General features: G+C 45.4%; 1 pseudogene; it reads left to right on the top strand.

Annotated features, from left to right (window-relative positions):
- The window catches only part of LOC127185400 (PWWP domain-containing DNA repair factor 3A-like), a 138,275-nt pseudogene that overhangs the window by 88,794 nt on the left and 34,686 nt on the right, over positions 1-14,795 (top strand).

Here is a 14,795-nt window from a genome sequence, read left to right as displayed (position 1 = left end):
GCCTCAAAATGGTACCAACGTGACATTGGTCTCCACGGAATAGCCTCAAAGTCTTATCAAGGCACTGGTAATACTCTCCATAAAAATTGAGACATGGAAGTTAAAATTAAGCCAGACAGTGGTAGCACAGTCCTTCGTCCTAGCTCTTCAGAAGCAGAGGGAGGGAGAGCTCTGTGAGGCCAGCCTGGCTACAGAGTGAGTTCCAGGATAGCCAGGGCTACATAGTGAGATTCTACCTTGTAAAACCACATATAAGTTGATAAATAAGGAATGTGTTATTTCGGAATGGATAGTGAACGAGTTTTATGAAAAAATTCACCTTGCTGTGGCTACTGGATCTGCTTGGGGCCCAATCTGAGGTTCTGCTGATGTCACTTCAACTGAGTGGGCACTCAACTCCCATAAGAGGAGATGACCAAGCCTAGGGCTGTACATGTACCGCTGAGACCTAAATCACTGTGAGGTAACCAGCCAGGGAGTCACTTCTGCTTGAGGGAGAAGATGGTCTTCTCTAGCATTCTCTACACACCACACAGGGCTAGGCACATAAAACCACACACCCCAAGTCCTGGTTAGGAAACTCTTCTTGTTTTGGGATCTATACAGTCCAATGTGAGACCCACACAAGACTGCAAACACTGTTAATTCCACAGACACTATGGAAGCACCACCATTGAATTCCCTAGAGGATATATAATTATGACCATGCCCCCTGCTGGTTCCAATTGCTGGCTCCATTGCTCAAGCAGTTGCAAGACCACCTGATTCCATCCCATGTTGGCATGTTTTCACTGCAATGCACACCTACTGGTCTTGTCATGTGTTCAGTGCAATGCACACCTACTGGTCCTGTCAGTCAGCTGTGTCAGACTCCACAGCCATGCTGGGGTGCTTACCACACTCCAGTCGGCTGCATTCCAGGGATGAACAGGTTCCAACATGTCCACCATGGGAAAATCCAGCCCAACGCCCTATTCAAGGAAATGAAAGGTATATTATCCAGCCACACACTTCATTTCAGATAAATCATAAAAAGAAACTCCCTCCTCAGGGCCAGACTAAAAGGACAATCACTCCCCAGTTCAGATATGGAACTTTTTTCCTGATGGGAGATGAAGCCTACAATAGGGGACAAGCCCCTCACATCAATAGACTCAAAGCAGCAATATACAAAGAAATGGATCTTCTTACATCAGGGAGCAAAGAAATTTAAAAGCAGGGACCAAATCTTTCACCTTCTAGAAACTCTCTGGGACCCAGATGTAGCAGTGGTACACTGCTAGGCTCTCACAGAGTCAGGGTCGAGTGAGTCAGTGAAACCAACTGGCAAACCTTCAGCCAAACAAGCTGCGCTCTGGGAAGACATAATCTCCAGTCCCCTCTCATTATCCCCTAACAGGTATGTTTTAACAATAGATGAACAGACAGACAGACAGACAGGCAAGCAGGCAGACAGACAGGAAATGTATAACTTCTGAAGAATGCCTGATTACTACAGATAGGAAAATAATTCAAGAAGTGACAGATCCCAGTCCAATCCTTAAAGCTCTTGAAGCAAGGTCCAGCAGTACTTACATCCCTCAGACACAAGAAATAAGAGAAGGCTGGGCCTTGTGCTGCTGCCTTTAATCCCAGCACTGTGGAGGCAGAAGCAGGGCAATCTCTGTGAGTGTGAGGTCATTATGGTCTACATAATGGGCTCCAGGACAGCCAGAGCTACCTAGAGAGGCCCAGTTTCAAAAAGGGAAAGAAACAGCAGTGTCTCACACTGGACATCCACACATAGAGGAAGTCAATAGGCCACAGAGATGGGTACACATCCATATTTACTGCTGCACTATTCAAAATAGCTCAAAATGGAACCAACACAGCTGTCGTGTACCAAGGAAACATGATCTCCATTTGCATAAAGAAATGAAACAATGAGATCATTATGCTAAGCAAAATAAGCCACACTCAGAAAAGCTAATACAACATTTTTACTATATATGGAATTTAGATGTGCCTCTGTGTGTGTATGTGTGTGTGTGTGTGTGTGTGTGTGTGTGTTTCATGGAAGTAGGAGGTGGGCCGTGGAAGGAGAGGAAGAGACTCAAGACAGATGGGATGGGGGTAAATTGAAGAAAATGGAACACATGGAGTGGAAAATCACGACAAAGCCTTTTTAGTGGCAGGAAGGTGTCTAGCAGGAGTAGGGCAGGAGAGATAAGGCAGTGGAAATGGAAAGAAATGAAGACAAACAAAGAAAACCAGACAACATGAAAAAGCCAGAACAAAACACATAATTTTGTATGCTAACCTACGCCATTAACTTGAAAAGTATACTCTTTTCCAAAGAGCACATCTGAAATCCATGTATCCCCATTTCAAGTACGTGCTCAATTGTCACATGCACTTAGTGGACAGTACAGCTCAGAAGGCTTGCCTCCATCTCCCTCTATCCAAAAATTGCTTTAGGCATAACATTTTTCATTTACTTTGGGTTACATAAAGTAATTTAAAACAAGTTCACAAGATTTTAGTCAAGATTATGTGAACAAACATAACAGTATTTTTGTCTATTTCTAACATCACCAAACATTGTGAGATGTATTCTGAACAGGAGGGAGAAATGGCACCTGCCATTGCAAGCCACCTTTGGGTTCTGAAGAACAGAGTACACCAGTGTGAATATTTCTGAGGCCTTCTGAAGACTGAAAATCCTCCAGAGAAGAAAAACCAGGCTTTCTTCTTCGTCCTCCTCCTTCCCCTGACATCTCCTAACTGCAGAATCAGATGAAAGAAGAGTGAATCTCTAAAGATGAACCAGCCGCAGCATGCTAGACAGAAGGAGACAGCTCCATAGATCTTGTGCACCTGTGTGCTGAATTAACCACTAGAGGCACCTTTTCCTCTTAGCTGCTGTGCTGCAATGTCAGCCTGCTTAGCCAACTGGTAGTTTCAACCATGTGATGCAGATAACTGTCTCTCCATTCCTAACACCAGGAACGCCTGTGAGCCTATGTTGGTGGCAGTGCCTTTTGAATTGAAGTAAATCTCCAAATTTTGAGATATAGATTATTAGACCCCAAAACTCCTCGTAGCCAGGAAGGTGGTCACTGCTAGTGAGAAGTCACTTCCGGATGAGTACTACCCATTGGAATGTGTGTGTGCTTACAAGAGCCTGGTCTCTCCATGTTCCATGCTGAGGCCCACCTGGCATTCATGCATGTTTGTCCTGGGACACGGTGTTGTTTACGTGTCACCAGGAAACATCCCAGCCCTGTTATGGCTTGCAAAGGACATAAAAAATGCACAGGCCTCCCCTCCCCCTTTCAGACATGTAGACATAGAACCTCTGGAGTGCCCAAAGACCTCACAGTGGGCCCTGTCGATGGTCCCAACCATTTATTTCCCCAAACAACACTGGCTGACTGGTCCCCCTTCGTCTCCTCCCTGAGTCCCTCAGAAAATGTTCCTAGACTGTCCTCCTGGGGCCAAGGCCACTCAGTGTGTGTCATTCAGGCACCAGATGTCACCTCAGGAAAGTAGACAGGGTCCAGTATCCTCAGGAAAGTATCCTGGGTCCTGTTACCTAAGGAAAGTATCCTGAGTCCTAATACCTGGTCACTCACCTGGAGGAACACACCTAACCAAGTTTGCCCAGAACCCAGCTTTCCCTCTGGAGGGTGGTCAGGGCTAGTCAGTCCTCACTTTGGAAAGTATCCAGCCTCTGTGAAAAAGCACGTGCATATGTGCTTGCCCATCCACTCACTTCTTTTCCTTGGTGAGGTCCACCTGCAATCATGTGTGCCTGAACAGGAAATTGTACTCTCCAGGCCTGAAAGGACCCCAAACATGCACACAAGTGTTTTGTGTAGGCCCATCTGTGGAAGTGTGGACCTCGATGAATGTCTCTGTGCACAAGGACTTCAGCATGGGTGCTGTGGCAGAGCCCTAGCCCTTCTGCCTACATACAGGCCTTCCTGCCCTCTCTGCTCACTCCCTGCATTGTATCAAAGCTTTTCCACAGCACTCTTGCTGTCCTCCTCTACTCTCTGGTGGAATTCAGGCTCCTGACCTTGGCCTCAGAGACTGTCCTGGGTCCCAATACCTAGACACTCACTTACAGGTACATATATCGCTCACCATAATCCCAGAGACCCTCTTTCTCCTTGAGGGTGTGATTCTGGGGGAGCTTCCCAGGCATCCCTCACTTCTGCAAAGCATTCTACCTTAGGATAAAACATGTCTGCTCTCCGTGGAATTGGACTGTGCTGTTTCAAATAGTGGACCCACTCCATCCCTGCCCCTGTCCCCACTGCCATAGCCTCCATACTCAAGCCCTGCTTTCTTGACCCCTCCCCCTCCCCCCTCATAAGGAAGAAGGCTTGACCTGGAGCTACCACTTGTGCTTCCAGAAACCGGGGACTGACTCACCTAGGACCTGCAGAAAGTGTCTGAAGGCCTCTGCTCCCTGTGTTCAATGCCCTCACAGGTGCAAGTATAGGCTTCTGCAGAGTCTGGGATACTGAAAGAGTCATGTGGAAGGTGCCTAATCTCTGCAGGAGCACATGTGCTGCTGTCCTGACCTCTCCTTAGCGTCCCTAGTGCATTCACAAAGCTTTGCCAGGCAGCTCTTTAGGGCTTTGTTTGCTCTAGGGTGGAAGAGAGGCCCATGAATTTCATCACCCCATCACAAGGCTACTCCACCCCTAGGTATAGGGGCCACCCCCTGAATACAGACTTTCTAGCAAGTATTGGTATGCAAAAGCTCACAGCAGCCCCAATCACAGGAGCATTGTCCCCAATTTCCCCCTAATGATGAAGACATAGGCCAAGCATGGTGTGTCCATACAACAGAATACTATCAAGTCCAAAGAAAGAAAAGCACTGCCACTGCAGGCAGGTTGGAAGCCTTTTCAGTGAAATCGGTCACACAAAAGTCACTGTCTGTAAGGATCCTTGATCATACTATGGGCAGAAGACAAAAACCCAGATGTGGTCAACTGGTGCCACCTACTGTGGTGAGAAAACATCTCACTGGGTGCAGGGATGGGTGCAGAGAGTAGTAGGCATGCCTGGGGACAGCTTAATTGAACACAGATTCCTATGTGCCTGTTGAAGAGAGAGTGAGAGAGGAGAGAATGTGAAAACCAGAGAGAGAGACACACAGAGAGAGAGAGAGACATACACAGAGAGAAAAGAAGAAGAAGAGGAGTAATGTCCCTGTGCGTGTTTGTGGATGGGCTGGTGATTGGGTCCTCCTGCTGGTGCAGGTTTGAATGAGATAGCCTCCACAGCCTGGGGCTTTTGAATACTTGTTTCCCAGTTGATGGTGGCATTGTTTTGGATTTGACTGGGAGGTGTGGCAGTGATGGAGGAAAGATGTCACTGGGGGCAGGCTTTGAGTTTTCCAAAGCTTCCTGCCATTTGAAGTTTGATCTGCTCTCTTCCTGTTTGAGATTCAAGATGGATCTTTTGATGCTGCTGCCACCTGAATCCCTGAGCTGCTTTCTATCCCCTGCAGGTTCATGCTCCTCCACATTTCTGCCAAACAACCTAAAACACTCATTTGCACCTGGAGAAACAACATACATGTCTTCTGAATTATGGCAAGTAAAAAGGTGTCCTTCTCAGACATGGCCCCTGACCTTATAGGAGGCAGAGGGGAACCTGTCATCTCTTGCTGTGCCTTGTCTGGGTTATTTTCTTCCAGGTTAAGTAAATCACTAAATACATCGTTGAATCAGTGTCTAATAATTGTTCTTTTTTCACCAATATGTGAGAAACTTGCTTATTTTTCCTTATGAAGTCATCTTAAAAGCCTAATATTTTTCCTGAGGAATGTGGTAACAGTAGATAGAAACAAATAATTGTTCAAGGAAGTGATAGTGTCACTATTTTTTCTTTTATTGAAATAGATTCTAAATCAACAGTTTTCTTTAACCCTGCCAGCCCCAAATTAATTGTCACAGAGAGACTGTGATTTCTTTTACAAGCTTAAAGCACTAGATCTAGGTAGATATCAAGCTTCTAAGCTATTTAGCTATCCCTCAGCTACACACCCAAATCTAACTGCTAATAAGTCACTCTTTCTGGGCCGGACTGAGAGATGTGACACAGCATCACATGGTGTATGTGAGAATGTGCTTCTATTGGGTGTAACCAGATCTTGGGGACCAGTAATTATCATTAGAATACATAGCACCAGACCAACCTCCAACAAGATTATTTTATCACATAAAACATTTCATTACATAAAATAATTTATCACTACACAAAATTTATCCCTGATTACTGGTTTCCCCTCCCTCTGTTACTCCCAGATCCTTCTCACCTCACCTCCCTATCCAGATTTCAGTCCCTCTCTGCCTCTCATTAGAAAAGGACAGGCTTCTAAGAGATAATAAAATATAATAATATAAAATAAAAACTATGATATCAAAGTTGGACACTAGTTCTGTTCCCAGCGCTGACGTCAGCTTGATCATGTATTTCCTTCATGCCAGTGCTAGGGGAATCAGCTACCTTCTTCTGAGCTGCCTCCCTTAGGTTCCAGCACTGACTTGGCACAGACACTTTAAAAGAGGAGGGGAGAGGAGGATAGGGACAGCTTGACCTAATGAGAGGCCTGAGTTTCTAGACACACACACACACACACACACACACACACACACACACACACACACACACACACACACCACTAGTGAAGGTGTTTCCAAAAATGGAAGGGTTTTGATCAATTATTGGATGATGGCAATGACCATCTTCGCTCCTCAACAAATCAGCTTAGAGCTGGCTATGTGGTGACAAAACAGTTTATATAAGTGTCATAAGCCCTGCCCCCACCCCCTGTGACTCACAGTATAACCCTTGTAGTGCCCAGATGTTAGAAGAGACTCGCAGGTTGCCATCTGCCTGGGCTGGTGTGTTCTGCCACCGCGTTCCTGCTACCTCCATGGGACCACCTCAGGTACCATCCTAAACTTTTGACCTGTCACCTGGGGTGTCTGCCGAAGCTCCCTCTATAACTCTAAGGTCCCTGTGAATGTCTTTAGGAGCCAACAGCTTCTTAATCACAATCTTTCCCGAAGTGTCCTGGTGGTCCATGCCATAATCCCTCCGCATCGCCCGGACCTTGGCAGTCCGAGGAGTCAGTATCGTCTTTATCCCTCTTCCATCAAGGCCTTGTTGAGGTTCTAACTAGTGTCATGTCTAATGCCGGGCATCAAAACACAACCAAAGAGAGCCTAGACAACTCATTAACACTTGAGGGAGAGTGGGTACAGGAGGCGGCAGAAGGTGGTAGGTTAGGCTGCGAGTCCAGCCTGGACCGGGTCTCTGATATACCTGGAGGACTTAGTCCCAGACAGGTGGAGAATATTGGGCCTGAAAGATACCCAAAGGAAGCGAGTGACAGGGGAGAGCGTGCCGAGTCTGAGGAAAAGTTGGAGGAGGAAGAGGAGGAGGAGTAGGAGGAGGGAGAAGAGGAAGAGGAGGAAAGCCCTACAGTAGATCCAGATATTGTGGTGAATACCCGAAATTTCCCAGTCCGTGACTTCTGTATTATGTTCATGGAGCTAGTCCACGCCATTATGAATCGTGTATATAGCAAAAACCACATGCTGATTAGGGTCCCCGACGTCATGGAAACATCTGACACCTCTGCATCTGACCACTCAAGTGAGGACCAAGTACGACCCGGGCCCGTCCCATCAACTGTGACGGCCTCGGACTATGAGACTCGGGGATCAGGCATGACCCGGAGCCTGTGGGAGGTTATCTCCACATTTCCAGAGTTTGAGGAGCCTGAAGATTTCGAGGAAGCAGAAGATTGTCACCTGTATGAGCCAGTAGTTAGGGCAGCCCAGGAACCCACAGAACAAGGCACAGGAGAGGTGGCAGCAGAAGCTACAGCAGAAGAACACCAAAGCAAGTCATAAAGCAGATCGTGGCCTCAGAGGGTAAGGAATCAGGCCTAGGTGCCTAGAGAAGCCATCAGTGCTGGGCAGTGGGCAGTGACAGGGAAGAAGGAAATAGGCAAATGACCAGGCCCAGGGAGGGATGGAGGCTGCTGCCTTGGCTAAGGCTGCTCCTTTACTGGGCAGAAACAATTAGCTGTTCTAGGTGCTAGCCACAGTCAGGTGGCGAAAGGAATGTTTGGATGGCTCCCCTACCAAAGGTCAAAGCTGTCTGTTTAAAAAAAAAAATTGTTTGTTAGTTGTTATTGTTTTGCTTTTGTTCATTTGTTGGAGGGGGGTGGTATCTCATTACTTGTTGAGGTTGGTCTGGTCTGGAACTCTCTAGGCGACACAGGGTGATTTTTACTCACAATTTCTTGCCTCTTGGGGGCCACTGAGTGCTGGGATTAAAGACCTATTTCATTGGGCCAGTTCTATGACACCCTTTCCACGTTTTTGTTCTGAAACAGAGTCTCACACAGGATAGATTGGCCTTGAACTCACTATATAGGCAAAGTGTTCAAAAGAGAGCTTGGGAGCTAGTAGAAGGGAAGCCTGACAAGAAAAGAACCAGAAAATGGCATTCCTCATTTTGAGTCTGTGGCTTTGAAAAGTGTGAAGGTTCTTGGAAATGTGGTTTTCTGCATGGACTTGGTTTGGGAGCACGTCCTGGTAAGAGGAGCCTTAATCTTCACTGAGAAAAAAAATTGCTTGAGGCAAAACATGTAGCTTCCTTCCAAAGTTCTGCCCAGGGGTAATGGGTGCAAGGTCGCTGACTTATGCCCTTGATTTCTTCTTCTAAGGAAAAGAAATGTACTTCATTGCTTAGGATATTTTCTGGTAAAGGGAGAGACATGTCCCTGGGGAAGAGATCATTGGGCAGATGTGTCAAGAGTAGGGAAGTGTAGCCTGAAAACCAGGAAGAAACTCAATTACTGCTGTTTCTGTAGTTACTCATGCACCTGCTGTTTCTCTCAAGGGTAGATGTAGGTGGTGCTATTGGTTGGGAGTTAGGCTATTTTGTGTGTGTGCTCCGATGTGAGTGTGTGTGTGTGTGTGTGTGTGTGTGTGTGTGTGTGTGTGTGTGTGTGTGTGTGTGTGTGTGTGTGTGTGTGTGTGTGTGTGTGAGTGTTTTGTAGTGGTCCTTCCTGAAGAAATAGGTGGATGCCAATCTGATAACTGGAATGAAAATCACAACATATTGGGTGAAGGGACCAGGACAAGAAGAAACAGAAAACCAAGAAGCATTTGCTGAAATGGACCCAGATGCCAAAGGCTGCAGAAACAGCAACTCCAGGTTTCTGTGCATAACTCCCCCTGTAGTTACTTCTCAGTTGACCCTTGTTCTTTTCAAATTCTAGTTAATTGAGGAATACTTTATTTTGAATTCAAACAAAATTCAACTTAACTTTCTTGCTAACATGTCTTAGCATGTGACTACAACTTTTTGGCCGTCTCTACTGTTCAAAGCTCTGTTGTCCAGGAATGTGAGACTCCTAACAAGTGGTAAACCTATTAGACTCAACCCCTGTATCACATCTAGATCAGTCTCTGTTTAGAGAGCAATTGTCAGAAGTAACAGTGGCAGAGGTTGGGCCAGGCAGGAGTTGAGTCCTTAGGGCTCCACCACAGTTAGGCCATTACCTATACTAAGTAGTAATCAACTCCTTTGAGAGCACTACAGACAAATTGTAAAGCAGTTAGACACTTCAGGTAGGACCATTTTTATTGCCTAACACCTACATATTCATTTAGTTGTCAAATTTTATATTTTATACAAGTGAAAAGGTCTGGAGGGTAAGGAAGCATCACATGTGCACCTTTTATAGATAGAGGGATTCCTTTACATGCCAACAGAGCTTGTCAAGCAGAATAAACAAGACTGAGGTGTTGGCTTCATGGGGTAGAGGGTTGGGTTGGCATGTGCAAGGCTATGAGTTTGAGTCTCAGGTGCCGAGCACAGGGTTTCATGTACACACATGTTCACAGCACATGCGCATGACCCCTCCCCCCCACAACAGACCCCAACTGCCAAAAAGCTGGTGTAGTCACATGATTGATTGCATAAGCACCCTGATAGCCATGGGTTTGATTTATATGGGGAAAGCATATTGACCTTTGGTAATTCACTTGAGTAATAGCACAAAAATTGCAAACATGGACAAGGACTGAACATATTCTTAAATGTAGGAAGCAGATTAATCTGGTATAATTGTTTCTTTTCTCTCCTTTTCATCTATAGTGAAGAAGAATAGCAATAAAAGGATGAAGAGAGAATGCTTATTGAATGTCACCAAATTTAGATTGTCCACTTGTTAGCTCAGCAATATTTCATCAACACTGACTTCATCACAACGCTCATCATCTATTAGCGATATTCCTAATTATAAATTCAAAGTCACTTGTTCACCTACCAAATTAGACACTGTAACATGCTAAAATAAAGCAGGCATACTTGGAGGCCACACGGTAATTCAGCTTTACTTCTTTCACGTTTGTTTGATGGAGATACTTTTTTACTATTTCATACTTACTTTAGTTCTTTTTTTTTTTCAAAAGCTTTCTTTTTTTTAAACTATTTTTTTATTAATTTATTCTTGTTTCATCTCAATGTTTATCCCATCCCTTGTATCCTCCCATTCCTCCCCCCTCCCCATTTTCCCATTATTCCCCTCCCCTATGACTGTTCCTGAGGGGGATTACCTCCCCCTATATATTCTCATAGGGTATCAAGTCTCTTCTTGGCTACCTGCTGTCCTTCCTCTGAGTGCCACTGTCCTTCCTCTGAGTGGCACTTTAGTTCTTTTATTGCAGCCAAATAGGTAAAATGACAAGCTTAAAACCATTTTATAAGCAGGAAGATGAAATTCCAGGCTTTAGTTAAAACACCATGATACTGTCCAGTTACACGTGCCTTTTATCTGTTACAAATATATTTGAAAGTATTTACTAAAGTGGAAAAAAGATGTTAAAAAGAAAGAACAGAAATGTTGGTAGCTTTTATTTAGATAAATACTTCTGAATCATTTCTGCTTTTTGCTTCTCTGGCCAGGCTATTGTAACTGAAGAGCATACTTGTTTTAGTTATTTTATGGTGCTCCAAGTGCAACTAGATGTCAATTCTACAACAGTTTAGTATGTGGGGTAGCAAGACTTTAAAGCTCTGTTCTCTCCTACATAAGTCACTACTTTCCTGTACCTACTGAATACTTAACATAAAGCTAGTCTCATTGGACACATGCTGTGTGAAAAACACAAGAGACACTAGCCCAATTCTTTGAGAATTTCAAGAGAGAGGCCTTACACATTTTGTTTTGCTTTTCTCTATGTTTGTGTATGTCAGCATGTGTCTGGGCGCCCATACAGAGCATGAGAGGGGACACAATGCCTTGGAGATGGAGATATAAGAGGCTCCCAGACATAGGAGCTGGGCACTGAGCAGCAAGGCCTCTTCAGCACTAAGCTATCTCTCCAGTCCCTGTGATGCCTTCTTAATTTGCTCTTCCCTTTATCAGAATGTATTCTTCATCTCTTCTCATTCTTCTCCTCTGAGTTCAGCTACTATTTTGTCAGCTATTGGGATAGCTCTGCTGGCTTTTGTTTTTACAGTCTCATTTGCTTGAAATGCTTTTCTCTATCCTTTCACTGTAAGGTGCCGCCCATGCTTAAAGCTGAGATGACCTTCTTGTGGGCAGCACAAAGATGGATTTTGTTTTGTATTCCACTGATGTAACCTGTGTCTATTGGTTGAAAAATAATAATTGTTCAGAGGTGTGTGATGGCTGCCGTCCTTTTTGCTTGTGCTCCTAGTCTTGTTTTGGGTTTTAGTAAGTACAGCTTCATTTGGTTTCAGCCTATGGCCTCTCAGCTACACCTTTTCATTTGGACCTACTGATTTTAGTATTCTCTGAGGGTCTGGTTTGGCACGCATGAGTTATTTTAAAGCTTGTTTGTATCACGGAAAATTGTCATTTTTTTCAACTCTGCCAGACAGTTTGACTTGACAAAGTTAGCTGGGATTGGCACCTGTGGCCTCTTACATCTTGGAGTGCACTGCTTTATGCTTTTCTGACTTTAATAGTTTCCACTGAGAACTCGGCTCTTACTGGAAATGGGTTTTCCTTTCTGAGACCAGTGAGTTTTAAATTCTCTATTATTTTAATTAAAATATAATTATATCATTTCTCACTCTCTTTCTCCCTTAAAATCTTTCCATGTGCTCCCCGATTCTTTAAAATTCATGTCCTCTTTTGTAAAGTTGTTTTTGTTTTTGTGTGTATACCTAAATATATAAGTACAACCTCCTTAGTACTTATGTGTGCTTATTAGTTCAGCGATGATCAGCTGGTATTTGATAACCAAGCTGGGAGAGTGGGGCTCTTCCTGAAGGAGATTATTTCTCTTGCTCTCAGCATTCATTGCTTCTCTGTAGTCTGTTGTTTACTTAGGACCCTGTGAACTTTCACCCTTCCATGGTATTGTTTCAGGCTGCCTTTAGTTTCCTCTCTTCATGCTTTATATTTAGCAATTTAATTATCAAGATGTTATGAAGATGCCTGCAATCCCAGCACCTGGGGTGGCGGAGGCAGGATGGACATCTCCATGTTAAAAGAAAATTGAAAAAAACTAATACCATGTTTTCTTTTATACTCAACCTTTAGATTTAAACGAGAGAGAGAGAGAGAGAGAGAGAGAGAGAGAGAGAGAGAGAGAGAGAGAGAGAGAGAGAGGCCCAAGACAGAATGAGAAAATGACAGTGATAAAGAAAATAAGTGGCAGGCCGGGCATGTTGTCAATCCCTGCACTCAGGGAGGCAGATGCAGGCAGATTGATGTGAGTTCAAGGCCACCCTGCTCTACAAAATGAGTCCAGGACAGCCAGGGATACACAAAGAAACCCTGTTTCCAAAAACCAAAAAGAAAGGAAGAAAGATGGAAATAAAGAAAGAAGGAAAAGAAGTGACAATGATGAGAGAAAGTCTAAGTCTTATGCACTGCTGAGGGTGATGTAAATTGGCACAGCCTCTGTGGACATGAGTATGGATGGTTCTTAAAGAGCAACAAAACAAAATAAAATAAAAATGGAACTGACAGATAACCCATACCTATTTCCACAGCGGCTGAGCCAGTTTACATCATCCTCGGCAATGTATAAGACTCATCAAGAAAGCACACAGCTATCTACACAGATATTTTATTCCTACACTATACAAATTAGCTGAGAAATGGAGCCCATATTGTTTTTCAAGACATGAGTGCATCAAGAAAACAGTCACATCCTTGCTCAATCCCCGCCCCTCCCATCACAGGACTTCAGCAAGGCATCCTCTGGCAACCAGCCACCCACCAGGATGGGCCTATCTCAACTTCCTCCACTCATAGACCTCTTTTTCTTTAGAGGAATGTAACACCTAGCCTCAGCATGGCCCCAGAAGTGTGATGCTTTCTCATAGGCTGGAATAGCACCTATGCAGGAGAAAGGCCCAGCAGGTGGGACCAGCTGGTGCATTTATACCACTGTGTGGGGGGTGCCAGGCACATATGGTAGGTTGAAACAGAGAACCATTTAGATGAGGTGACCATGCCATCTTCCCCTCAGAGGGTTATCCCAGCTTGGTAGGCCCAGCTTCCCTGAATGGAATGGCATCTGATTAGGTAGAGACAGGGGAAGGAATGCAACAGCCTGGTCCAAGGTGCTGAAGGATGAAACCCATCCAGCATTCAAGCCCCTGTGGCTTGGGCTTGCAGATGGGTGTACATGACTGAACAGGGGAAGAAGGATCTGGAACACCCTCCCCTAGCCAGTGTCCATTTGAATGCACCGAAGTTCCTTGGCCTCGGTGTGTCCAAATCTCTGCAATCAGCTCAGAGGAGAGCAAGGGTACATGGGAAGGGGCCAGTGTCCTTCTCCAGAAACACATGCTGCCCGACCAGCTCCTCTAACTCCCTGAGGTCCTGACAAAGCTTTGTCAGACTGTGTACAGGGGCCTCTTCCAGTCTGATGTGGAAACAGGGATCCGGACATGACCTCAGGCGCTACCCTGGGCTCTAGGAAGTGGTCACTCCCTAAAGGAGACTCGGGTCATCAACCTCCCTCCAGACACCCCTTCCACTAGTGGGTGGTCACAGTCCTCACTTCCTGAACTTAAGAATGCCTGTCTCTGAGAAAGCAGGACAGGCATGTGGGCAAGCACCTAGAAAAATCTCTTGGTTGGTGAGGTCCACCCAGAGACCGTGCCCAGGGATGCCAGGGCTTGCAGTTTCACATGGTTGACATGGGAACTGAGCTATCCAGGGTTAGAAAAGCCTATAGAACTCCCTCTTTTCAGGTGACCACCTGTCTAGTTCTCCTCACTGGACCCATCTGCCCAAGACACAAAGAATTCAAAGAGTGTCACAGGGAAGGGGTCCCTAGTCCCTGCCCACCCCCAGCAGCAAGCGAAACTGTCCCATCCACTCCCCTAGGGTCCTGGGGTCCTGAAAGAGCTTTCCCAGGCTGTTTAACCCAGTGAGGTTTGGAAGTGAGGGTCAGGACTCCATGGGCCAATTTTGGGTCTTAATACCTCTGCACCAACCTAGGATGACAGGGCTCATGATGTTGTCTGCAGACCCTCCTTACCCATGAAGGTGGGCCACACCTAGCTAAACTTTCCAGAAAAGAAGAACCCCTGCCTCTGTTACAGCAAGCATGAGGACTAAGGCATATGCCTGACAGAGTGTGACTGTCCTGTGGCAGGCAGATGGGCTGGGGTGGATGGTGAGGTGTTGGGGGAAGGGGGCATGGGAGGGGCAGTGTAATGTGTGAAGGCTGCATTTGGCCAAGTATTCAGGGAATCTGCCTGAACAGCACACT

This window comes from Acomys russatus, chromosome X (genome assembly GCF_903995435.1).
Source record: "Acomys russatus chromosome X, mAcoRus1.1, whole genome shotgun sequence".
Taxonomy (NCBI): Eukaryota; Metazoa; Chordata; class Mammalia; order Rodentia; family Muridae; genus Acomys; species Acomys russatus.
Note: the sequence above shows the minus strand (reverse complement) of the source record. Positions and strands in the feature narration are given on the sequence as shown.